Source organism: Scyliorhinus torazame, chromosome 10, assembly GCF_047496885.1.
Source record: "Scyliorhinus torazame isolate Kashiwa2021f chromosome 10, sScyTor2.1, whole genome shotgun sequence".
Taxonomy (NCBI): Eukaryota; Metazoa; Chordata; class Chondrichthyes; order Carcharhiniformes; family Scyliorhinidae; genus Scyliorhinus; species Scyliorhinus torazame.
This window is the reverse complement of record NC_092716.1, coordinates 200,779,455-200,805,928: the sequence shown is the minus strand read 5'-3', so window position 1 is coordinate 200,805,928 and position 26,474 is coordinate 200,779,455. Positions and strand designations below refer to the sequence as shown.

At 47.4% G+C, this 26,474-nt stretch overlaps 1 long non-coding RNA gene across 1 annotated transcript in view; it reads right to left on the bottom strand.

Annotated features, from left to right (window-relative positions):
* The window catches only part of LOC140384500 (uncharacterized), an 89,525-nt gene that overhangs the window by 58,533 nt on the left and 4,518 nt on the right, over window positions 1–26,474 (bottom strand). Inside the window, exon 2 of the long non-coding RNA XR_011933069.1 lies at window positions 25,718–25,812. This is a non-coding gene — a long non-coding RNA (uncharacterized lncRNA). The remainder of the gene's footprint in view (window positions 1–25,717; window positions 25,813–26,474) is intronic.

The following is a 26,474-nucleotide window of genomic DNA, read 5'->3' as shown; positions in this document are numbered from 1 at the left end:
ACAAATGTGAACGGTGCCAGAGGAGCCCGGCCAACCACACCCACATGTTGTGGGCTTGCCCCAAGCTTGCTGGGTTCTGGACAGCCTTCTCCAAGACAATGTCCAAGGTTGTGGGGGTGAGGGTGAAGCCATGCCCAATTGTGGCAATCTTCGGGACGGAGCAGCCAGAGCTACACATGGGGAAGAAGGCCGATGCCCTCCCTTTCACTTCCCTAATCGCACGCCGGGGAATCCTGCTCGGCTGGCGATCGGCAGCACCACCCACAGCTGCAGACTGGCTCGCTGACCTCTCGGGATTTCTCCACCTGGAGAAGATTAAGTACACCATCTGAGGGTCGGAGGAAGGCTTCCTGGATACTTGGGGGCAGTTCGTCGGCCTGTTCCAAAACCTGTTCGAGGCCAGCAACGAGGAGTAAGAGAGAAAAACGGGAGAGATAGGAAGAAAAAGAGGAAGGACAAGGGGGAAACAAAGACAGGGGGGGAGCCAAAGGAATGCGCAACCTGAGGGGAGGGAGGGAGGAGGAGGAGAAAGAGGAAAGGCTGGAAAGACACAAAAAGGGAACAACGTGGGAGGGGACCCCCCCCCCCCCCGATCACAAGGCAAACATAGCCGAAGTCGACGGGGGGAAGAAAAGAGAGGGGGGAGGGAAAGGGGGAGAGCACAAGGTGGGAGGAGTGGCAGGGACGGGTGGGAGTGGGGGGAGGCAGATTGAAGTGACCACAGGCCGAGCCAGAGGGCAGCAAAATGTACATAAAGTAAATTAAGGGAAGGACAGGATAAACCTTGCTGTATAATACAATAAATTAACATGGCAAAAAATGTATAGAACTGTTGATAAATGTGAAAAATGCCAATAAAAATATTTTTTAAAAAAAGATTAGAAAGTAGGACCTGCATTTATATAATTCCCTTCACAATCTCAGGACATCGCAAAGAAGTATAGTCACTGTTGTAATGCAGGAAACATGGAAGTTAATTTTGCCTTTAGGAATGTTAGAACGGGGAAGATATGCTCAGATCAAGAAATCCCTGCATCAGAATTTCATACAATTCAGACTCGATGTCAATTGCATTATGAAATGAAAGTTTATATTTTAATTGATTTATAATAATCCAGCAGGGTCATTCAAATAGCAATGAGATAGATGACAAGGTAGTCTAGCAGTGATGCTTGTAAAGGGATAAATATTGACCAAGACAAAGGATAAACTTCTGTTGCTCGTCTTTGAAATAGTGCAATGGGCTCTTTCGCATCTACCAGAAACATTAGGCAAGACCTTGTTTCAGCAGCATATTTGATTGAGCATGCATTCCTTCAGTACAGTTCTGAAGCGTCAGTCTAGAATTTTTACTCCAGAGAGGACCTGAACTTACACCCTCCTGACCCATAGAGGAGAGTGCACAGCGATGTCACGAGGCATCGAGGGAATTAAAAATACCACAGCTGGATATGGTGCCTAAACTGGTTTTATTGTTTCATTAAATCCTCCCTGCCTTTTGTTCAATGTGTGATGACAAATCACCAATCTCATAATCTAGAATTTAAATGTGGTAATTTAAAAGCCTGTGGAAAAATCCTGTGGCAGGGAGGCATTCGTTAACTGTCATGCAATCCCATGTATAGTGCCTATTTTACGAAATGACAAATGTCAAGGAGGGAACAAAAGGCAACTACATTTATATACCAGGTTCAGGGTGACATTGTGTAACTGTCTTGTACTTGCCTGATAGCCATCTATTATTACACTGTGTATAAAATGCTATTGGACTAGAGCCACTTACTTCTGCATCTCTTGCTGTGAGCTTGTCACCAGGCAGCTGTGTGAGGAAGAGGGCAATTGTGTTTAGTTCTATTACCCCGCCATACACCCACTTAAAGATCTATCTCGAATGGAGGTGACAAAACAGAAAAAATATATTTAAGTACATTATTGCTCATCAGGCTGTCATTTCAGACATTGCAGCTCAATGATTGTCTTTTCTTGTTGCCATATCCCCAAAGGAATTCCAATGATGTGGGCAATAGCATTACAATGGATTCTACTGCGTTTGGTTCACCATTGGCCACATTTCGCAAACATATTAGTGCACAAAGTGGCTCCAGATTCCTGAGAAGCATTTTCCGTTGAATAACATTAAATCCAATTTTGAAAACATGCACTTTCTAAGGGATCGGCCTCAATTTGTGATAAGGCTGGAATAACTAAAGTATCTCTGGGGGTGATTGAAAATATGATCAATAAGTGTTACTATTGTACACTAGAGTGTTTTCTTGTTGTAGCCCAGTGTTCAAAAGGTTAACACAACTGTCACAGCATTCTGATCAGTTCATAGAATCATTGAATGGTTACAGCACGGAGGGGGCCATTCAGCCCATCATATATGTGCTGTTGCATTGCAAGAGCAATTCAACTACTGTGATGATTGGAAGATGTTAGGAATTTTGGATTATTAATGTAGTGGGCAGTTTAAGGGTTAAAACTTGGGATTGGAATTTGTTTTAAAAGGATATTGTTTTGCACCTTGGAAACAGTAGGTGAAATGGACACGAAATGTGTTCATCAGTCTTGGCTATTGCATAGTGGCTTTTCTGCGGAAGTCCCTGGGGAGTTAATGTGCTTTTGCAGCCTGCAGAGATAATGGGCAAGATTCTTCTGTCCGCCAACTGTGTGTTCCACAGCAGCGCATCCTCGCCAACAGCAGGATTCTTTGTTCCCACCACCTGCCAATGGGATTTCCCATTGTGGGCACCCATGTTGCTGGGAAACCCACGGGTGTTGGTGCACTATAGTTGGAATGGGCAATTCCACCAGCAGAGAATCCGCCCAATGTGTTTTCTAGCTTGGGGAGATTTGGTAATTAATTAATTAATTAATTTCTATAAATTTAGAGTACCCAATTCTTTTTTTCCAATTAAGGGGCAATTTAATGTGGCTAATCTACCTAACCTGCACAAAGTACATCTTTGGCTTGTGGGGGGGGGGGGGGGGGGGGCGGCGGCGGGTGTGACCCATGCAGACATGGGGAGAATGTGCAAACTCCACACAGACAGTGACCCGGGGCCGGGATTGAACCCAAGTCCTCAGCACCATGAGGCAGCAGGGCTAACCACTGCGCCACCATGCTATCCTGATTCAGTAAGTTCTGGGTGGAGTTTAGAAACTCAGAGAGCCAGAGAGTTTGGTGCAGCTTTGAGAGAGCGAGGGGCTGAGTTCTGATCTGCCTGACTCTGAATTCACAATTCTTTCCAAATAGGAGAGTTTAAAAACAAGATTAATAATTTTAAAAAATAAAATTTTTAGAATACCCAATTCATTTTTTCCAATTAAAGGGCAATTTAGCGTGCCCAATCCACCTAGCCTGCACGTCTTTGGGTTGTGGGGGCGAAACCCATGCAAACACGGGGAAAATGTACAAGCTCCACACGGACAGTGAACCAGAGTCAGGATCGAACCTGGGACCTCGGCGCCGTGAAGCAGCAGGGCTAACCCACTGCGCCACCGTGCTGCAGAGCAGTCTTGTCAGAAGACAGGTAAGAGGCTGAAACAACCCAGAGGAAGCAGTTATTTGAAAGCAATCAGCCAGAGTCTGAAAGGGTTCTAACCAGAGCCAGAATCTGTTCTGTACCACAAGTAAAACTCTATGCCATGCTAATTTTAAGATAGATTGAGGGTTGTATGTTTCTTTTCCTATTGTTTAATTGGAAATTGTGTAGCAGTGTTAAGGGGTAATTGGAACTGTTCTTTTGGGTGCAAAGTAAAAAAGTTTAGCATTCCAGTTTTCTTTCAGAAATACCAATGCCCTATTTTTAATGCAATCATACATAGAAACATATAGAAAACATAGAAGCAGGAGGAGGCCATTTGGCTCTTCGAGCCAGCTCCGTCATTCATTATGATCATAGCTGATCATCAAGTTTAATATCCTGATCCCACCTTCCCCACCCCGCCCCCATATCCCTTGATTCCTTTAGCCCTAAGAGCTATATCTAATTCCTTCTTGAAATTGCACAACGTTTTGTCCTCAAATCACTTCTGGAGCAAATCATTCTTTCTGCACAGTATTAAAATAAACTAAAATATTGGGGCTTCAGTCCACTATCCTAGCCACCGTTGGGGTATGATCTGGGATTGTTATACTACTACCATTCCCATGCCTTTGCCCTGTAGCTAAGCAAATTTTCCCTTTTCATATACTGATTCAATTTTCTTTTGAAAGCCTTGATTAGTTCTGCCTCAAATATACTCTCAGTCAATGCTTTATTCACCATGCTCTCAAACTGCCCTCCAACCTTCAATCACATATGCCCCCAGGTCTCTCTGTTCATGTACCCCCTTTAGAATTGTACCTTATATTTGATATTGCTTCTCGCTGTTATTCCTACCAAAATGAATCATTTTACCTTTCCTGCATTAACTTTCATTGGCCACTTGTCAATTCATTCTACCAACTTGTCTGAGTCCTTTTGAAGATTAATGCTACACTCCTCAGAGTTCACATTACTTCCAAGTTTTAATGTTATGACATCCTCCTGCTACTGTTGCTGGCTTGATGTGTTAATAAGGATCATTAACCTATCGTAAATCAGACATAAGTTCATTTCCATCAGTGACAATTAACTGCTGGCCAATTTCAAATCTGGCATTTGGCTGCTACCATTTGGAATTACACAAACGTGTAACGAGTCTCCACAAGTGATTGCTTGCTGCAAGCTATCTTCATTCACATCTTTCTGTGCTTTCAGCACTGGAACCCCTTCTCAGGGCAGTTCTGAAATAAATGTTATCTATTTTCACACAGGCTGATTTATCACCCTCCCTGAGTTATTCCATTTCAATATAGAACTTTAAAACACACACAAATTAAAAGATAAACTGTCATGTCTATAGGGGGAATATTGGAGCTGCTACACCTGTTTGGGTCTTTCTCAGGGTACAAGCTGAATCTAGACAAGAGTGAGTGTTTTGTGGTATCTCGGCTGGGTGTGGGGGCAGGGGTGCGGCGGCTGCCATTCCGTCGGGCAGGGACTCACTTTAGGTACCTGGGGGTGCAGGTTGCCCGGGAGTGGGGGGGAGGGCTCCGCAGGTACAACATTTCTAGTTTGGTGCGGAGAGTGAAAGCTGATCTGGCAAGGTGGGATTGTCTCCCTCTGTCACTGGTGGGTCGGGTACAGGCGATTAAAATGAACATCCAGCAGAGGGCAGTAGAACGGAGCTGTTGATTGGCTGTTGCGGGAGAAATTTGCATACGTCCGTGTGCTCAGCCTAACTTGAAGGTGTACCTGAGCAAGAGACCCTATCTGTTCAAGTGAAGACAAGCATCCAGCAGAGGGCAGTAGAGCGGAGCTGCTGATTGTCTGTTGCAGGGGTAATTTACATATGTCCGAGTGTTCACCCTAACTTGAAGGTGTATCTGAGCAAGAGACCCTAGCTGTTCAAGTGAAGACAAGATTCAGCAGAGGGCAGTAGAGCAGAGCTGCTGATTGGCTGTTGCGGGGGAAATTTGCATACGTCTGTGTGCTCACCCTAACTTGAAGGTGTACCTGAGCAAGAGACCCTAGCTGTTCAAGTGAAGACAAGCATCCAGCAGAGGGCAGTAGAGGGGAGCTGCTGATTGGCGGTTGCGGGGGAAATTTGCATACGTCCGTGTGCTCACCCTAACTTGAAGGTGTACCTGAGCAAGAGACCCTAGCTGTTCAAGTGAAGACAAGCATCCAGCAGAGGGTAGTAGAGCGGAGGTGCTGATTGGCTGTGGTCGGGGAAATTTGCATACGTCCGTGTGCTTACCCTAACTTGAAGGTGGTTTGTGGAGGAGTCGTTGTCAAGTGACATTTAAACCTGAAATACTTTTTCAGTGTTTCCCTCTCTACCCCCTCCTCTAACCCCCAAAAAAAACAACCGCTGTAAAGATCAAGAGGAAGGCTCAAGGGCAGGTAGAAGTAGAAAGAAGTTGAATCGTGATGTCACAGCCTGCAGGTAAGGGATTGGCTGGTGACTGGTAAGTAGTTTTTCTTTTCTTTTCCCTCAGGTGTTATCGTGTGGGGCGCAGAGGTTGCTGAGTGAGTGCTTGCTGAGAAGGGGAGTGAATAACAGGTAAGCTTTTTCTTTATTTTTCTTTTTTTATCTAGAGGGGATGGCAGGGAAGGTAGTGCAATGTTCCTCCTGCAGAATGTTTGAGGTGAGGGAAGCCGTCAGTGTCCCTGCTGATTTAATCTGTGGGAAGTGCACCCATCTCCAGCTCCTCAGAAACTGCGTTAGGGAACTGGAGCTGGATGAACTTCGGATCATTCGGGAGGCAGAGGTGGTCATAGATAGAAGCTTCAGGGATGGAGTTACTCCGAAGAATAAAGATAGATGGGTGATGGTAAGAGGGGCTGGGAGGAAGCAGTCAGTACAGGGATCCCCTGTGGTCGTTCCCCTTAGTAACAAGTATACCGCTTTGGATACCATTGTGGGGGGGGGGGAATTACCAGGGGTAAGCCATGGGGTACAGGTCTCTGGCACAGAGTCTGTCCTTGTTGCTCAGAAGGGAAGGGGGAAGAGGAGTAGAGCATTAGTCATTGGAGACTCCATAGTTAGGGGGATAGATGGGAGATTCTGTGGGAATGAGAGAGACCCGCGGTTGGTGTGTTGCATCCCAGGTGCCAGGGTGTGTGATGGCTCGGATCGTGTTTTCGGGATCCTTAAGGGGGAGGGAGAACAGCCCCAAGTCGTGGTCCACATAGGTACCAATGACATAGGTAGGAAAAGGGATAGGGATGTAAGGCAGGAATTCAGGGAGCTAGGGTGGAAGCTTGTTACCCGTGCCACGTGATAGCGAGACGAGGAATAGGGAAAGAGAGGAGTTGAACACGTGGCTACAGGGATGGTGCAGGAGGGAGGGTTTCAGATTTCTGGATAATTGGGGCTCATTCTGGTGTCGGTGGGACCTCTACAAACGGGATGGTCTACACCTGGACCAGAGGGGTACAAATACCCTGGGGGGGGGGGGGCGGGGGGGGGGGGGGGGGGGGGATTTGCTAATGCTCTTCGGGAGGGTTTAAACTAGTTCAGCAGGGGCTTGGGAACCTGAATTGTAGCTCCAGTATACAGGAGGTTGAGAGTAGTGAGGTCATGAGTAAAGTTTCAAAGTTGCAGGAGTGTACCGGCAGGCAGGAAGGTGGTTTAAAGTGTGTCTTCTTCAATGCCAGGAGCATCCGGAATAGGGTGGGTGAACTTGCGGCATGGGTTGGTACCTGGGACTTCGATGTTGTGGCCATTTTGGAGACATGGATAGAGCAGGGACAGGAATGGTTGTTGCAGGTGCCGTGGTTTAGATATTTCAGTAAGCTCAAGGAAGGTGGTAAAAGATGGGGAGGGGTGGCATTGTTAGTCAAGGACAGTATTACGGTGGCAGAAAGGACGTTTGATGAGGTCTCGTCTGCTGAGGTAGTATGGGCTGAGGTTAGAAACAGGAAAGGAGAGGTCACCCTGATAGGGGTTTTCTATAGGCCTCCGAAAAGTTCCAGAGATGTAGAGGAAAGGATTGCAAAGATGATTCTGGATAGGAGCGAACGCAACAGGGTAGTTGTTATGGGAGACTTTAACTTTCCAAGTATTGACTGGAAGCGCTATAGTTCGAGTACTTTAGATGGGTCCGTTTTTGTCCAATGTGTGCAGGAGGGTTTCCTGACACAGTACGTAGATAGGCCAACGAGAGGCGAGGCCATATTGGATTTGGTACTGGGTAATGAACCAGGACAGGTGTTAGGTTTGGAGGTAGGTGAGCACTTTGGTGATAGTGACCACAATTTGATTACGTTTACTTTAGTGATGGAAAGGGATAGGTATATACCGCAGGGCAAGAGTTATATCTGGGGGAAAGGCAATTATGATGTGATGAGGCATGACTTAGGATGCATCGGATGGAGAGGAGAACTGCAGGGGATGGGCACAATGGAAATGTGGAGCTTGTTCAAGGAACAGCTCCTGCGTGTCCTTGATAAGTATATACCTGTCAGGCAGGGGGGAAGTGGTCAAGCAAGGGAACCATGGTTTACTAAAGCAGTCGAAACACTTGTCAAGAGGAAGAAGGAGGCTTATGTAAAGATGAGACATGAAGGTTCAGTTAGGGCGCTCGAGAGTTACAAGTTAGCTAGGAAGGACCTAAAGAGAGAGCTAAGAAGAGCCAGGAGGGGACATGAGAAGTCTTTGGCAGGTAGGATCAAGGATAATCCTAAAGCTTTCTATAGATATGTCAGGAATAAACGAATGACTAGGATAAGAGTAGGGCCAGTCAAGGACAGTAGTGGGAAGTTGTGCTTGGAGTCCGAGGAGATAGGAGAGGTGCTAAATGAATATTTTCTATCAATATTCACACAGGAAAAAGACAATGTTGTCGAGGAGAATACTGAGATTCAGGTTACTAGACTAGAAGGGCTTGAGGTTCATAAGGAGCAGGTATTAGCAATTCTGGAAAGAGTGAAAATAGATAAGTCCCCTGGGCCGGATGGGATTCATCCTAGGATTCTCTCGGAAGCTAGGGAGGAGATTGCTGAGCCTTTGGCTTTGATCTTTAAGTCATCTTTGTCTACAGGAATAGTGCCAGAAGACTGGAGGATAGCAAATGTTGTCCCCTTGTTCAAGAAGGGGAGTAGAGGCAACCCCGGTAATTATAGACCAGGACTTCCAGCGGCATGGGCGAGCAGGGCGGCCGCAATAACAAGAGCTCCCGCTGGTGACCGCGATTCGTGGCAATTTCGGGGAAATCCCCAAGTCCTCAAGCACTCCCCGACTATCGTCGGCCTTTGGGGCCGCCACAAGCAGCCAGCGGGGCCAGTTTTAAAAACCGACAAAGAACCCCGCGCGGGTGTCGGGCGGCGGGGGCTGAGGCGCCGGGCCCGGCAGGTCAGAGTAGCGGGGACGGAGCTACGAGGAGGCCGAGGCAGCAGGCCCGAGGCCAGGGCGCCATGTAGGGAGGGTGCTCCACGTTGGATGGCTCCCACCTCGGAAGAAGAAAGAAGGTTGAAGCCTGGTCCCAGGTGAATGTAGAGGAGAAAGAAAGAAGATTTAAGGAAGTTTGGTGAATGTTTTTTTTTTCAAAAAAGAAGAATGTCAGATTGATGAAGGGCAGGAGGGTGAAGGGGGAGAGAGGAGAAAGGAAAGAAGATAAAAAACAATAAGCCGCTAAAGGATGCGAAAAGCAGCATCGAAGAAAGGAGGAAACGTGGGTTCGCCGCCGAAGGAGAAGACTAGCAAAAGTGTTGACAGGATGGCGGAAGCTGAACTGCAAGGCGGGGCCGCACTACTTACGGTGGAGAAGATGACCGAGGTGATGGTGGTGGAACTGGAAAAACGTTTGGTGAGGCACATGGAGGTCCTGAGGAAAGAGATGGCGGTCGTGTTGAGGTCATGGGTGGAGGAGGCAATCGGCCCGATGAGGGTGGAGGTGGCAAAGGCATCGGCCAAGGTGAGAGAGCAGGGCGAGAAGGTGCAGGAGGTGGAGGAGGCCGTGACACGACACAGCGACCAGGTCACCTCGATGGGGGACGAGCTGCGGAGGGTGGTGGAGGTTAACAGAGGACTCCGAGCAAAGCTGGAAGACTTGGAAAACCGCTCAAGGCGGCACAATTTGAGAATTGTGGGCTTGCCCGAAGGGACAGAGGGCCCAAGGCCAACGCAATACTTCGCTGAGAAGTTGGCGGAGCTGATGGGGGAGGGTGAGAGCCCCACCCTGTACGAGCTAGACCAAGCTCATCGGTCATTAAGGCTGAAGCCCAAAGTGAACGAGCCGCCAAGGGCAGTAATTATCTGCTTCCATAAGTTTTGCATGAAGGAGAAAGTATTAAGCTGGGCGAAGCAGGAGCGTGAGGTGCTGTGGGATGGTACTGCGGTTCGGATCTACCAGGACTTGACGGTGGAGTTGGCAAAAAGACGAGCGGCGTTTGGGCGAGTGAAGGCGGCTTTGTACAAGAAGGGAGTACGATTTGGTGTGGTGTACCCGGCGAAGTTGAGAGTAACATATAATGCCAAAGACTTTTATTTTGAGACAGTGGAGGCGGCTGAGGCGTTCGTGAGAGCAGAAGGCTTGGGACAGACGTGAAGAGCGGAACTGGAAGAGAGACTGTGGACTGTGTTTGAGCGGCTGGAAAATGTACAAATGTTACAACTTTTTTTTTACTGATTTGTATTGAAATTTACTTCTCTTTGCATTGTTACAGAGTTCAAGTTAATGGCGTTCTGTGTTGCGACGGTTAAATGTTATGTTAGTGAATTGTAGGGGTTGGATTGTTGGGTTTGTTTTGGTGTTTCTTTCTCTGGGACTGGGCGGAAGGGGGCGAGAGGTCTTGGCGGGGGGAGCCACCCGCGCTAGCTAACTAAAGTCAGTTAGTGAACGGGGTGAGGTGAGAGGAGGACTGTGGACGTTGGAGCCTGGATAGCAGGCTTCAATGGGCCTACGAGGCGAGCAAGAGGGGGTGGAGGGATGGATGTTGGGGGATGTTTTTGTAGGGGGGGTTCTTGGGAGGGGGGGAAGGGGTTCGATGTTAACAATGGACAGGGACGGGAACGTGAGAGGGCTAGGAGGTCCGGTCAAGAGTGCTTGCACATCTTAAAAGTTTGAAAGCCGATGTAGCAATGCTGCAGGAGACTAACTTGAGGGTGAAGGACCAGGTGAGACTTAAAAAGGGCTGGGTTGGCCAAGTGTTTCACTCCGGATTTGACGGAAGGGCTCGAGCGGTCGCGGTGCTGGTCAGCAAAAGGGTACGCTTCCACATGGAGAAGGTGGTGGCAGATCAGGGGGGTAGATATGTGATTGTGACAGGGGCACTGGAGGGGAGATTAGTGGCGCTGTTAAGTGTATACGGTCCCAATTGGGACGATGTGGGATTCGCAAGGAAGGTGGGGCTTATTCCCGACTTAGACACGCATGAGCTGATTGTGGGGGGGGGACTGGAACTTGGTGCAGGAGCCAAGGTTGGACAGATCACGGCTGCGCTCGCTGGTCCCATCAGGGGGGGGTGAAGGCGTTGGCTGGGCTAATGGTGGAAATGGGAGGGGTGGACCCTTGGAGGTTCCTGCACCCAAGGGAACGGGAGTATTCATTTTTCTCAGCGGTCCATAAGGTATACTCCGGGATCGACTTTTCCGTGGTTGGGAAGGCTTTGCTGGCTGGAGTCAAGGGGTCGGAATACTCTGCAATTGCAGTGTCAGATCACGCTCCACATTGGGTGGATATGGTGCTAGAGAAGGGGGCAGCGCAGAGACCGGGGTGGAAACTGGATGTGGGGTTTTTGGGGAACCATGTATTCTGTGAGAAAATTGAAAAGGTAATTAAGGAATATGTAGGTTTCAATTGTACGGGTGAGGTGTCGAAGGCAGTCGTCTGGGAGGCTCTAAAGGCGGTGGTGAGAGGTGAGGTAATTTTGTTTGAGGCCAGGGTGGATAAAGAGGAGAGGTTGGAGCGGCAGAAGGTAATAGATAAGAAGTTGGAGGTACATAGGAGTTATGCAGAGGATGGGGACACGGCGAAGCTGGAAAAGAGGAAGGAACTACAGGCGAGCTTCGACCGATTGTCCACCAGGAAGGCGGTGCGCCAACTGAGACGAGCAAGGGGTGTAGTTTATGAACATGGAAATATGTTAGCACGTCAGCTCCGGAGGGAGGCAGCGGCAAGGGAAATTCTTCAGGTGAGGGATAGGGCAGGGAAGTTGGTGGTGGCCCCAGTGCTGATTAACAAGGTTTTTGAGGCGTTTTATGAGAGGTTGTACAAGTCAGAGCCACTCGGGGGAGACCGTGAGATGCAGGAATTTCTAGATGGGTTGGAGTACCCGAGGCTAGGGGAGGGGGACAGGGCTAGATTAGAAGGAGCAATAGTGGAGCAGGAGATAAAGGATGCGATTGGGAGGATGCAGTCGGGGAAGGTGGCAGGGCCGGATGGGTTTCCGGTGGAATATTATCAAAAAATTTAAGAATAGGTTGGCACCCCTGATGATGGGGATGTTTGAGGAGGCGATGGGGAAGGGGGTGTTGCCGCAAACCTTGGGGCAGGCATCGATTTCCCTGTTACTAAAAAAAGATAAGGATCCAACGGAGTGTGGGTCGTATCGGCCCATATCACTTCTGAATGTGGACGTAAAAGTGTTGGCGAAGGTACTGGCGGGTAGGCTGGAGGAGTGCCTTCCGAAGGTGATAGGTGAAGATCAGACGGGGTTCGTGAGAGGGAGGCAGCTGTTTTTGAACATTAGGAGGGTTTTGAACGTCGTTATGGCACCGGCGGAAGGGAAGGAACCAGAGGTAGTTGTGGCATTGGACGCCGAGAAGGCGTTTGATTGGGTAGAATGGGGGTACCTGATGGCAGTGCTGGAGCAGTTTGGGATTGGACCAAGGCTTGTGAACTGGGTAAAGCTGTTATATAAGGAACCAAAGGCGAGTGTCCGCACAAATAATATCAGTTCGAGATACTTTTCTCTCCACCGTGGGACGAGACAGGGATGTCCTATGTCCCCCTGCTGTTTGCACTTGCGATTGAGCCGTTGTCCATCGCATTGAGAAGTTCGGGAACATGGAAAGGAATAGTGCGGGGGGGGGGGGGGGGGGATAGAGCATAGGGTGTCCTTATATGCCGACGACTTGCTGCTGTATATGTCGGAGCCGAGTGCGTCGATAGGAGGAATATTGGAGCTACTGCGGGTATTTGGGTCTTTCTCGGGGTACAAGTTGAACCTGGACAAGAGTGAGTACTTTGTGGTGTCTCGGCCGGGGATGGGGGTGGGGGGGGGGCGGGGGGGGCTGCTGCCATTCCGTAGAGCAGGGACTCATTTTAGGTATCTGGGGGGTGCAGGTTGCCCGGGAGCGGGGGAGGCTTCGCAGGTACAACATCACTAGTTTGGTGGGGAGAGTGAAAGCCGATCTGGCAAGGTGGGGTGGCCTTCCTCTGTTACTGGCGGGTCAGGTACAGGCGGTTCAAATTAATGTGTTGCCGCGATTCCTGTTTATTGAGGCTGTTTTCGTAGGAGAGAAGAAGGTTAAGAGGTGACTTAATTGAGGCATACAAGACGATCAGAGGATTGGATAGGGTGGACAGTGAGAGCCTTTTTCCTTGGATGATGATGTCTAGCACGAGGGGACATAGCTTTCAATTGAGGGGAGATAGATATAAGACAGATGTCAGAAGTAGGTTCTTTACTCAGAAAGTAGTGAGGGAATGCCCTGCCTCCAACAGTAGTGGACTCGCCAACACTAAGGGCATTCAAATGGTCTTGGATAGACATATGGACAATAAGGGAATAGTGTAGATGGGCTTTAGAATAGTTTCACAGGTCGGCGCAACATTGAGGGCCGAAGGGCCTGTACTGCGCTGTGATGTTCTATGTGTTGCCACAGATTTCTGTTTATTTTTCAATGCCTGCCGATTTTCCTGCCAAATGCTTTTTTCAGAGAGATTGAGGGAAGGATTACGTTGTTCATATGGGGAGGGAAGGTGGCCAGAGTTAGAAAGGTGCTGCTACAGAGGGGAAGGCAGGAAGGGGGTTTGGGTCTCCCGAACCTGTTGTACTACTACTGGGCGGCGAATGTGGAGAAAGTGCGGAGCTGGGTCAGAGGGGTTGATTCTCACTGGGTCAGAATGGAGGAGAGTTTGTGCAGGGGGTCGGGGCTGAAGGCACTTGCAACAGCGCCGCTCCCGATAGCTCCGGGGAAATATTCAGCGAGTTCGGTAATAATAGCTTCATTGAAAATCTGGAGGCAGTTTACGCCAACACTTCGGGTTGGGTTTAGGGTCAAGGGAAATGCCGATTCGGGGGAACCACAGATTTGAGCCAGGGAGGTGGGATGGAAGTTTTCGGAAATGGGAAGAGAAGGGGATTAAGACGCTAAAAGATTTGTTTCTTCGGGGTCAGTTTGCAGGATTGAGGGAGCTGGAAGCGAAGTATGGGCTAGAGCAGGGAGAAGTGTTTAGGTACATGCAGGTTCGGGATTTTGCCAGGAAGGAGATACAGAGCTTCCCAGAGCAACCGGCCTCCACATTGCTGGAGGAGGTATTGACGACAAGGGGACTGGAGAAGGGGGCAGTGTCAGCGGTGTACGGAGCTATTTTGGAAGAGGATAAAGCACCACTGGAAGGGATCAAAGCAAAGTGGGAGGAAGAGCTGGGAGAGGTTATAGAGGAGGGGTTCTGGTGTGAGGTGCTCCGGAGAGTGAATGCCTCCACCTCATGTGCGAGGTTGGGCCTGATACAGCTGAAGGTGGTATATGGAGCGCACCTCACGAGGGCAAAGATGAGCCGATTTTTTGAAGGAGTAGAGGATGTGTGTGAGTGTTGCGGGGGGGGGGGGGGGGGGGGGGGGGGGGTGCAAATCGTGTTCATATGTTTTGGTCCTGTCCAAAGCTAGGGGAGTACTGGAAGGAGGTGTTTAGGGTAATTTCCAAGGTGTGAAACTGGACCCGGGTCCCCAGGAGGCCATATTCGGGGTGTCGGACCAGCCAGGGTTGGAAACGGGAGCGGAGGCCTTCGCCTCGTTGATCGCCCGAAGGTGGATCCTGCTGGGATGGTGCGCAGCCTCTCCACCCAGTGCCCTGGCGTGGCGGGGGGACCTATTGGAATGCTTGACCCTTGAGAAGGTTAAGTTCGAACTGAGGGGAAGCTCGGAGGGGTTCTACAAGTCATGGGCACTATTTATTATGCACTTTCAAGAACTGGATAACATCGAACATTAGTTGTGGGGGTGGGTGAGGTGGGGGGGAGGGGGGCTATGTAGATTAAGGGTGACTACGGGTAATCCCTGATTCCTTTTTGTCATTTGTTTATGTAAACATGCGGGCTGATGTTTGGGGGTTGGTGGGCGGATGGGATCGTTGTTATTACGGGGATTGACATATCTTGCTGATTATTGTTTATTGTTGATGGGTGTAAATGTGGGAGAAAATGTGAAAAAGGAGGAGAATAAAAATATATATTTTTTTTTAAACTATAGACCAGTGAGCCTTATTTCAGTTGTGGGAAAATCTTGGAAAGGTTTATAAGAGATAGGATGTATAATCATCTGGAAAGGAATAATTTGATTAGAGATAGTCAACACGGTTTTGTGAAGGGTAGGTGGTGCCTCACAAACCTTATTGAGTTCTTTGAGAAAGTGACCAAACAGGTGGATGAGGGTAAAGCAGTTGATGTAATGTATATGGATTTCAGTAAAGCGTTTGATAAGGTTCCCCACGGTAGGCTACTGCAGAAAATACGGAGGCATGGGATTCAGGGTCATTTAGCAGTTTGGATCAGAAATTGGCTAGCTGGAAGAAGACAAAGGGTGGTGATTGATGGGAAATGTTCAGACTGGAGTCCAGTTACTAGTGGTGTACCACAAGGATCTGTTTTGGGGCCACTGCTGTTTGTCATTTTTATAAATGACCTGGAGGAGGGCATAGAAGGATGGGTGAGTAAATTTGCAGATGACACTAAAGTTGGTGGAGTTGTGGACAGTGCGGAAGGATGTTACATGTTACAGAGAGACATAGATAAGCTACAGCGCTGGGCTGAGAGGTGGCAAGTGGAGTTTAATGCAGAAAAGTGTGAGGTGATTTGTTTTGTAAGGAATAATAGGAAGACAGAGTACTGGGCTAATGGTAAGATTCTTGGCAATGTGGATGAGCAGAGAGATCTCGGTGTCCATGTACATAGATCCCTGAAAGTTACCAACCAGGTTGAGAGGGTTGTTAAGAAGGCGTACGGTGTGTTAGCTTTTATTGGTAGAGGGATTGAGTTTCGGAGCCATGAGGTCATGTTGCAGCTGTACAAACCCTGGTGTGGCCGCATTTGGAGTATTGCGTGCAATTCTGGTCGCCGCATTATAGGAAGGATGTGGAAGCACTGGAAAGGGTGCAGAGGAGATTTACCAGAATGTTGCCTGGTATGGAGGGAAGATCTTATGAGGAAAGGCTGAGGGACTTGAGGCTGTTTTCGTTGGAGAGAAGAAGGTTAAGAGGTGACTTAATTGAGGCATACAAGATGATCAGAGGATTGGATAGGGTGGACAGTGAGAGCCTTTTTCCTCGGATGATGATGTCTAGCACGAGGGGACATAGCTTTCAATTGAGGGGAGATAGATATAAGACAGATGTCAGAAGTAGGTTCTTTACTCAGAGAGTAGTAAGGGAATGCCCTGCCTCCAACAGTAGTGGACTCGCCAACACTAAGGGCATTCAAATGGTCATTGGATAGACATATGGACGATAAGGGAATAGTGTAGATGGGCTTTAGAGTGGTTTCACAGGTCGGCGCAACATTGCGGGCCGAAGGGCCTGTACTGCGCTGTAATGTTCTATGTTCTATGTTCTATGTGTTGCCACAGATTTCTGTTTATTTTTCAATGCCTGCCGATTTTCCTGCCAAAGGCTTTTTTCAGAGAGATTGAGGGAAGGATTACGTTGTTCATGTGGGGAGGGAAGGTGGCCAGAGTTAGAAAGGTGCTACTACAGAGGGGAAGGCAGGCAGGGGGTTTGGGTCTTCCGAAACTAATGTATTACTACTGGGCGGCGAATGTGGAGAAGGTGCAGAGCTGGGTCAGAGGGGTTTGATTCCCAGTGGGTCGGAATGGAGGAGAGTTTGTGCAGTGGGTCGGGATTGAAAGCACTGGCAACAGCGCCGCGCCCGATAGCCCTGTGGAAGTACTCAGGAGTCCGGTAATAATAGCTTCATTGAGAATTTGGAGGCAGGTTCACCAACACTTCGGGTTGGGGGCAGGGTCAAGGGAAATGCCGATTCGGGGGAACCACAGAATTGAGCCAGGGAGGTGGGATGGAAATTTTCGGAAATGGGAGGTGAAGGGGATTAAGACACTGAAGGATTTGTTTCTTCGGGGTCGGTTTGCAGGATTGAGGGAGCTGGAAGCGAAGTATGGGCTGGAGCAGGGTGAAATGTTTAGATACATGCAGGTTCGAGATTTTGCCAGAAAGGAGATACAGAACTTCCCGGAAGAGCCGGCCTCCACATTGCTGGAGGAGTGCTGTTGACAGGGGGACTGGAGAAGGGGGTAGTGTCAGCGGTCTACGGAGCTATTTTGGAGGAGGAGAAGGCATCGCTGGAAGAGATCAAAGCAAAGTGGGAGGAAGAGTTGGGAGAGGGTATGGAGGAGGGATTCTGGTTTGAGGTGCTCCGGAGAGTGAATGCCTCCACCTCGTGCGCGAGGTTGGGGCTAATACAGCAGAAGGTGGTATACAGAGCACACCTCACGAGGGCGAGGATGAGCCAATTCTTTGAAGGAGTAGAAGATGTGTGTGAACGTTGCCAGGGGGGGGGGGGGGGGGGGGGGGGGCGCTAATCATGTTCATATGTTTTGGTCCTGTCCAAAGCTGGAGGATTACTGGAAGGAGGTTTTTAGGATAATTTCTAAAGTAGTGCACATGAAACTGGACCCGGGCCCCTGGGAGGCCATATTCGGCCAGGGTTGGAAACGGGTGCGTAGGCAGATGTTGTAGCCTTTGCCTCATTGATCGCCCGAGGGCGGATCCTGATGGGTTGGAGGGCGGCCTCTCCATCCTGTGCCCTGGCGTGGCGGGGGGATCTGTTGGAATTCTTGACTCTTGAGAAGGTTAAGTTTGAACTGAGGGGAAGGGTGGAGGGGTTCTACAATTCATGGGCATTATTCATTATGCTCTTTCGAGAGCTGGATAACATTGAAAATTAGTTGCGGGGGGTGGGTGGGAGGGTTGGGGGAGGGGGGCGGTGGGTGTTAATGGTGGCCATGGGTGATTCCTGATTCCTTTTTGTCAGTTGTTTATGTGAACATGTGGGCGAATGTTTTGGGTTTGGTGGGAGGATGGGATTGTTGTTATCGATATGGGGATTGACATATTTGTTACTGATTATTGTTTATCACTGATTGTTGTTTATTGTTGGTGGGTGTAAATTTGGGAGAAAATGCGAAAAAGGAGAATAAATAAATATTTTTTAAAATATATAAACTTTAATTTCATAATAGAATCGATATTGAGCCTGAATTGTATGAAATTCTAATACAGGGATTTCCTGATCTAAGTATATATTTTCCGTTCCAACATCCCTAATTCAGTTAAGTGATGCAGTTAATCCTTCAAGCTTCCCTGGAATAAGATGCATAGAATTTGCAACACAGAAATGGATCGTTCTGGCCAACAGGTCTATTTGGTGTTTGTGCTCCACACCATCCGCCTCTCATTCAGAATTGACTGTATTGGCATATACTTCATCCGTTTTCCCTCAAGTATATATCCACCTTCCCCTTCAATGCATCTATGCTATTCAGCATGAGATAGCAATTTTCATATTCTCACCAATCTTTGAGTAAAAATCCGTTTTCCTGAATTCCATATTGGGTTAATTAGTGACTATGCAGTCACTATGCCCTCTAGTTTTGGTCACACACAAAAGTGGAAACATCTCCTCTACCTCTACCCTCTGGTGCTTCTTCATAATTTTAAGGGCCTCTATCAGACGGCTGCTCAGTCTTCTTTCTAGAAAAGAGTTCCGGCCTGTTCAGGCTTTAGTCTAGTTATCCATAGAAGGATTCCATTGAATCCCTACTGTGCAGAAGGAGGTCCGTAAAGTCTGCACCGACCCTCCGAAAAAACACTCTACCTAGGTCCAATTCCGCATCCTATCCCCGCAACCCCACCTAACCTGCACATCTTTGGATACTAAGGAACAATTTAGCATGGCCAATCCACCTAACCTGCACATCTTTGGACTTTGGACCTCAACCAAACAATCGCATCCGTGTCCCTGGTACTGTAACCACTGTGCCACAAAGCCACCCGTTCTACACGCCCAAATCTGGGATGACCTTTGCAAATTTTTTTTTGCACTTTCTATACCATTTCCCACTGCTTCTATTTGTTTTTTTTATATGAAGTGTGTGGCGTGTGTTGTGTAATATGAAGTGTGTGTTGTGTAATATGAAGTGTGCGGTGTGTGTTGTGTAATATGAAGTGTGTTGTGGGTGTTGTGTAATATAAAGTGTGTGGTGTGTGTTGTGTAATATGAAGTGTGTGTTGTGTAATATGAAGTGTGCGGTGTGCGTTGTGTAATATGAAGTGTGTTGTGGGTGTTGTGTAATATGAAGTGTGTGTTGTGTAATATGAAGTGTGTGGTGTGTGTTGTGTAATATAAAGTGTGTTGTGGGTGTTGTGTAATATGAAGTGTGTGGTGTGTGTTGTGTAATATGAAGTGTGTGGTGTGTGTTGTGTAATATGAAGTGTGTGTTGTGTAATATGAAGTGTGTGTTGTGTAATATGAAGTGTGCGGTGTGTGTTGTGTAATATGAAGTGTGTTGTGGGTGTTGTGTAATATGAAGTGTGTGTTGTGTAATATGAAGTGTGTGGTGTGTGTTGTGTAATATAAAGTGTGTTGTGGGTGTTATGTAATATGAAGTGTGTGGTGTGTGTTGTGTAATATGAAGTGTGTGGTGTGTGTTGTGTAATATGAAGTGTGTGTTGTGTAATATGAAGTGTGTGGTGTATGTTGTGTAATATGAAGTGTGTGGTGCACTGTGTAATATGGAGTGTAAGGTGACGCATTTGGCAGGACAAAGAAGGCAAAGGAACACATGACAAAAGGCAGGACGTTGGGACGCACTGAGGATCAAAGAGAGGAATCTTGGTGTGCATGTATACCACTCCCTAAGGTAACAGAGCAGGTGGATAAAGTGGTTAAGAAGGTATTTGGTATACTTGCCTTTATTAGGCGAGGCAAAGATTCTGGAACTCGCTGCCTGAAAGGGTGGAGGAGACAGAGACCCACATAACATTTAAGAAATATGCCAAGGCATACAAAGCTGGAAAATGTGATTAAAATAGTTAGGTGGATGTTCTTGCCTGGCGCTGACGCAATGGACTGAATGGCCTTTTCTGTAGACATTTATGACTCTATGACTATTGCATTCACCAACACTTCCCTGCATATTTGCTTTGACCACAACACGATTTCTAAACAGTCAGTCTAGAATAAAAGCAGAGTACTCCTGATGCTGGAAATCTGGAATAAAAAGAAAAAGTGCTGGAAAAACTTAGCAGGCCTGTTAGCATTGTGGAGATGGAAACTGTGTTAATATTTTGAGTCAAATATGACTCTCCTTCAGAAGAAAGTGAAAAAGCAGGGTCATGCTGGACTCGAAACATTAGCTGTTTCTCTCTCCGCAGATGCTACCAGACTTGCTGAGTTTTTCCAGCACTTTTTGCTTTTACAATCAGTCTCATATGTTCTTCAGAAAAACTGAGTTTATTTAATCTCCTTGATTTGGTGTTCACAGCTTCAGTTGGTTTTTGGCTATATTTCCAGCCCTGGCTGTCAATGTACAGGAACCATAAGGAAGCAGAATATATTTGTACCCAGCTGCGTATAGGAATGCTGAATCTAATGTAGCTCCATGTAAAAACCCAGTCCAAAAGGATGTTAAAACTTTTCTTCCATTCCAACCAGCATTTCAAGTTGCACCTTGTTTACGTAAACTTTCAAAAACCGAGAGAAAGTATCCACAAATGGAACCTCATCAGTCTGACGGAGGAAGTAAAAAAGGACCTGCAAAGATGGAACACACTCCCACTCTCCCTTGTGGGGAGAGTCCAGACGATCAAAATGAACGTGCTGCCCAGGTACCTCTTCCCATTCAGATCCATCCCGATCTACATCCCCAAGGCCTTTTTCAAAGCGCTGGACAAACTAATCATGGCGTTCGCATGGGGGGGGGGATGCTAGGATCCTAAAGAAGATCCTATAAAAAACAAAATCCAGGAGAGCTAGCCCTCCCAAACCTACAATTCTACCACTGGGCGGCGACGGCCGAGCAAATAAGGGGATGGATCAAGGAGCCAGAAGCCGTAGTGGCATGTATGACCGACTGAGAGAAAGGGCCGACACCGTAATGGACGCAACAAGAAAGAAATGGGAGGATGACCTGGGGATTGAGATAGGGTGGGGACTTTGGAGCGAAGCACTGCATAGGGTCAACTCCACCTCCACGTGCGCAAGGCTCAGCCTGACGCAGCTAAAAGTGGTACATAGAGCCCACTTAACAAGAACCCATATGAGTAGGTTCTTCCCGGAGGTGGAGGGTAGATGTGAATGGTGCCAAGGAGGCCCAGCCAACCACGCCCACATGTTCTGGTCCTGCCCCAGACTTGTGGAGTACTGGACAGCCTTCTTCGAGGCAATGTCCAAAGTTGTGGGGATGAGGGTGGAGCCATGCCCGAAAGTGGCAGTCTTCGGGGTTTCGGACCAGCCAGAACTATTCCTGGGGAGGTGGGCGGACACCTTTGCCTTTGCCTCCCTGATTGCCCGCCGTAGAATCCTGTTCGGCTGGCAGTCAGCAGCACCACCCAAAGCTGCAGACTGGCTGTCCGACCTCGCGGAATCTCTCCAAGTGGAGAAAATCAAATTCGCCATCCGGGGGTCAGACAACGGCTTCCACAGAACGTGGGAGCCATTCACCCGATTGTTCCAGGACCTGTTTGTGGCCAAAGAACAAGCGGAAGAATAGCCAGGTAGCCAAGAATCAGGGGAAAGGCGCCAAAGCATGAGAGGGAGAGATAGACCCGAGTGGTGGTGGGGGGGGGGGGGGAGCTATACCTAAGAGGAAAGAAAGGCGAATCACAGGAGGGGGGGAGGGGGGGAGAGGGGGGAGAGGGAAGAGACAGGGAACAAGAGAGGAGAACCAGGGAGGTGGGAGGGAGGCAGGGTAATGAGAGCCGGAAGGAAGGCATGGGATACAATAAGGAACATGGCATCTCCAGGAGCAGGGAACGAGGAGAATAAAGACGAAAGACGGGAGGAACGGTAGAAGCGGAGGTGAGCGCAAGGCAGCAGCGAGATCCGTCTAGGAGAAGCAAGCGACAACACCAACACCAGACTCATTCGAGTATTGCCCACTGAAATTATTTCTCCAGCACCCAAATGTATATTTACCTCCCCAGTCTCAACCCCCCCCCCCCCCCCCCCCACCAACAGTTGCCCACTTATGTGTTGTAAATAATTTTGCCAGGTGTACAGAGTTGCTGCTGTTGAGCTGGTGCACAACCCTACCAGTTATTCTATTTGATTTTTTATTGTATTTTTAAAAATTATTTACTATTTTCTTTTCTTTGGTATGTTTGGGTGTGCCCTTCTCTTCAATATATGTGTGTGTGTATATATATTTATGTCTCTTATCCTGTGTACATAATGGTAAATATACTTTGTTCAAAAACCCAATAAAAAACATTTATTTTTTTAAAATTGAGAGCAAGTAACAGAATATTCTTAAGGACAGAGTACTGTTACATTTTGCTCTTCATTGTTGAGCATGAACCCTCTCCTGTTGGACATATCAGCATGAGGAGGGCATCAAATGAAGTCCAAAACATTCTTCAGCTGACCTGAGGTCAATAGTACATTGATTTGTTTGTTCTCCAGGTTGATGCTTTGGCAATGGCGCATTCACAGCAGTTGATATGATGACTATGTTGCTGGAACTAACCTCAGAAGTTGGCAGTTCAAATCCCCCCACATCGAGTGGTGAAGTTGGATTTAATCAACCTGGCCTCCCAGCTGGTCATTTTTCCAGGTGATCTGGAGGCCAGGCACAAACAATGCCCTCATTAGCTGTGCGTTAAAAAAAATGTACTACTTGGTTCTAGTTACGATAATAAATATGGTGTCAATTGAGCGTCACATTTCCATTAGACACATTCCATTCTTGTACTACTCCCTACCTCGCCTACAGCCCCTTGTACACGAGGAAAGTGAACCATATCAACTCTCTGTCTTATTTTGATATTGACGATACTAACAGGGTGATGGAGATTAGGAAAGCCTCCTGCACTGGGTGTGAGCCAAAATATTGGTCCTGGAATATATAACGGATGTTTCAGATGTATGACAGTGTGGGGGGAACAGTCCAGATGTGTGCAACAGTAAAACAGTAGAACTGAATATACCCACCTGTATAATGTTATTGATTATCGTATTATATACAAGGGTGATCCTCAGTCACCCGGTTCTGGACTGGGAAATATCGGACAGGTGAATAAACCATTGCAAGGATAGATACAGCTCTAAAGAACCTTTATCTGGAGATATATGACTTCACAATTGCTTTCCCACTCACATGAGTCCTGCAGTTCATCCGAGCAGGCTGATACTGGGTAAGTTGTAATAGCTATCTTATCAATTAACGCCGTAAAATATGCAAAGTTATTTGCCTTAAATGTATAATCAGGATGGATGGTTGATTCTGCGTCACGTTCTGAACGACCTGCTTGTAATATTTGCATTGAGTTGGTGCCTTGTCAACTAACAGCTTGCCAAACATGCTAACTCCTTTTCCCTCGCTTTCTCTCCTGACACAGAAATGACAAATGTGCCGCTTTATCCATACAATTTATTTCATTATTGTTTCCAGCACCAAGAATTATAATCAATCACAAGCAAGTCCACTTGGCAGGTGTCAATCTTGGTATATATATTTTTTGGGTCTCCGTCTATATTTAATCCAATTACAAGGGTCAAGGAGTAGGTGCAAATCCCCTTGTTACAGCTCAGTTGTTATTCCCGATTTCTGGTAAAAGTTAAAAATGATTAGATGTGAGTTCGGGAGCAACAATTGGTGATGTGAACGTACAGGGAGCGGTGCCATTCATTAAACAGGTGCCCGTTACTTGTTAATGGAATATTTATGAGTGTTTATGTGTAAATGAATCATCTTGTTATTTCCTCGAGGAGAGGGAGGCTTTAATGATGGAGGCTGTGTCTCGGCTCACTGCGCTTCCACTACAATTGTAGATCGAACTCAGCCCTTGTCACGTCGAGAAACAGTGAATCTATAACATACAGGACGTGCCTGTCGACATACAGCAAATTGCATTCAATCAGCCCCGGGGAATTCAGCTAATGCTTCAGCCCAAAAAACTTCATGGGGAGGGCAGAGGGAACAGATCAGAGACTGTGGGCTGGTTGAGTTTTTTTAAAAATGTGCAGACAAATAACCAGACTGCCACGTGAAACGAAGTTTGGAGATGTTAATCTTCAGAAACAACTCCCCCCCCCCAAAAAAAAAACATCTGAAGGAAAAATATAGCCATGCAGATAGTATGCGGGAATGAATCATGTGATTTCCCATATTTAAATATGTGTGTGGGAACCTGAATGGATGTCTCAACACAACTGAACAGGACATCCTGGACATCGATGTGATTCTATTTCGCCATTTGATGTTTGTTTAGAGCGCCCTTGTCGATTGGATTGACAGATGTCAGTCATTTGGCAATTGCGTGTCAGTGTCTGGTTACTAAAGGGAATCAACTAACGCTGCAACAGCTCATGGAGAACGGCATCAGACTGTTAGCCAGACCGGCAGCATTGCGATATCGGAGGGCCGACACTTCAGATCTGAACTTAGATTTGACTGAGATTGTCTAAGTGACGCAAACCAACCTTGCCTTTTGCAAATACATGTCCGAACAATGTGCACTTGATTTACGCACACGAACAGTTAGCGCAAGTGTCGGTACCTGGCGCTTGTTGTTTATTAAATGTACAGGACACGATAAACGCCAAACATTTAAATCTCACTCCAGCGCTGGTCTGCTTCCATGTCCCAACTTCAAACATTTCAACAGATAATGCAAAGAGGTAGGAACTTTGGATGGCAATTGGGAGCAGTGTTTTGTAACCGGACACCGCGTTTTCACACATATTAAATCTCTGCTCCTCTTCCACAGCACGTTAACTCACACACATGTCTTCAAAATCACAAGTTGCTATCAAGCCAAGTATTCCCCGATTTCTGCCCATATGCTGAAGTGGCAATAAACAAGTGTTTTCTTTTGTGAAGCCACGGGAATAAATTCCAATATTCAGAATCTTTGCAAAATGACGGGGGAGGGGGTTTAAGTGAGAGTGGAGAGCGGCGGTCACAAGGCGATTAACGGTGAATGCAGATCGAGCCCTTTACGGTGAAGCATGTCTCAATTAAGCCGATATCACAAATCGGAGTAAATGGGGGGAGGGGGGGGGGGGCAGAGTCATTTCAGGATTGATTCATTCGATTCTCCCCATTTTTGCTTTCGTTATTTTTCACTGGAGGAGCGACGCGACACAGTGAGTGCGCTGATTCTCACTGTTGCTTTCTGTGGCTTTGCTGTCACTGATCAAGCCTGGCATCACCCCTCTGTTTAAAATGCTCCACGGACAGGCAAAAGAAAGCAGGTGCACTGAAACAAACACTGACTTTTTTGCAGGTTCGCTTTGCAAAATCAATAAATGCGCAAAACAAAACGAGTCAAATAAAAATCAACTTGAACAGAGGTCCGCCTCGATCTCTGTCACTGGTAGGTGAAGCGGGATCTTTGGGCTTTCCAGATCCACGGAGAAATCGTGATCTTGCTCGTACACCTATTACTGTTGCCCAGGGTCCACATCGAGTTAGCATCACTGATTAATGCACTATCTATGTAGCACCAAAGGGGGTTCAAGAATGCTCAAGGCAGTGAGGAAGAGTGGAGTCAAACTTAGGGACCGGGATGCCAGTTGCGTGGTGTGTGTGTGAAGAGGGGGGGGGGGGGGGGGCGTTGGGAAGGGAGGGGGGGGATAGAAACACAACACAGATCACTGTGCTGATACAGTGAAATATTATTCGCAGATTAACGGTTCTTTTATTTAGTTACGTGTTGGCATCGATGCTGCAGTTTGTCAAGGTGCAATAACACTGTATCTTAAAATGGATTTAGTCTACTTTACCTCATCCGGCCACCACTTGCTTCCAAATTTCGTTGCTCCCCAAGTCACACCTTTTGGCACAATTCAACGTTTTTTCCCCATCCAATCCCGGAAAACTGAATAAAGGAACAACAACAACAAAAAAACACCTTCTGTATCTGTGTCCAACCCACTCAACACGGTTTAGCCTTTTTGTTTTTGCAATAAATGTTAGTGTGCGTGGGCCAGGTCCATGGTGTTACTTAAACTGCGTGAATAGGCAGGTTAATTATTTAAATTTATAAGGGGAGTCCTGCACCTCATGTTCAGAATGCCATCATTAAAAGAGACAGCAGTTCTTTCTTTTTCCTCCCCTGACCTGAACGCAGGAGTCAGGTAGATGGTCACATTCAGAAAGGGGCATCTTGCAAAAGTCATTTTTCATTTTCTCGAAGTCACCCAATGAATCAGAACATTGACGACTTACTGGAGATATTTTGCCATGTTCATTGTTTTAACAGCAAGTGGAAATTTGCGACATTTGAAAGGGACTTAGAAGGCATAGGCTTTTTAAAATGCACTTTAAAAGAGCAACATAGAGACACCGTGCAGACTGAAAATAGAATAAAGAATCGGTTTGCTTGTCAGTACAGTAGCACCAGATAAAGGCACTTAAAACATGGATAAGACATCTTAAACTCGATGCCTGTTTACTGCAGTGTTGGGCATGTTTTGCCAGCCAAGGTGCTATCTTCTACATAATTATGTGAACCTCCACAAAACCAGCGGTTACATACAT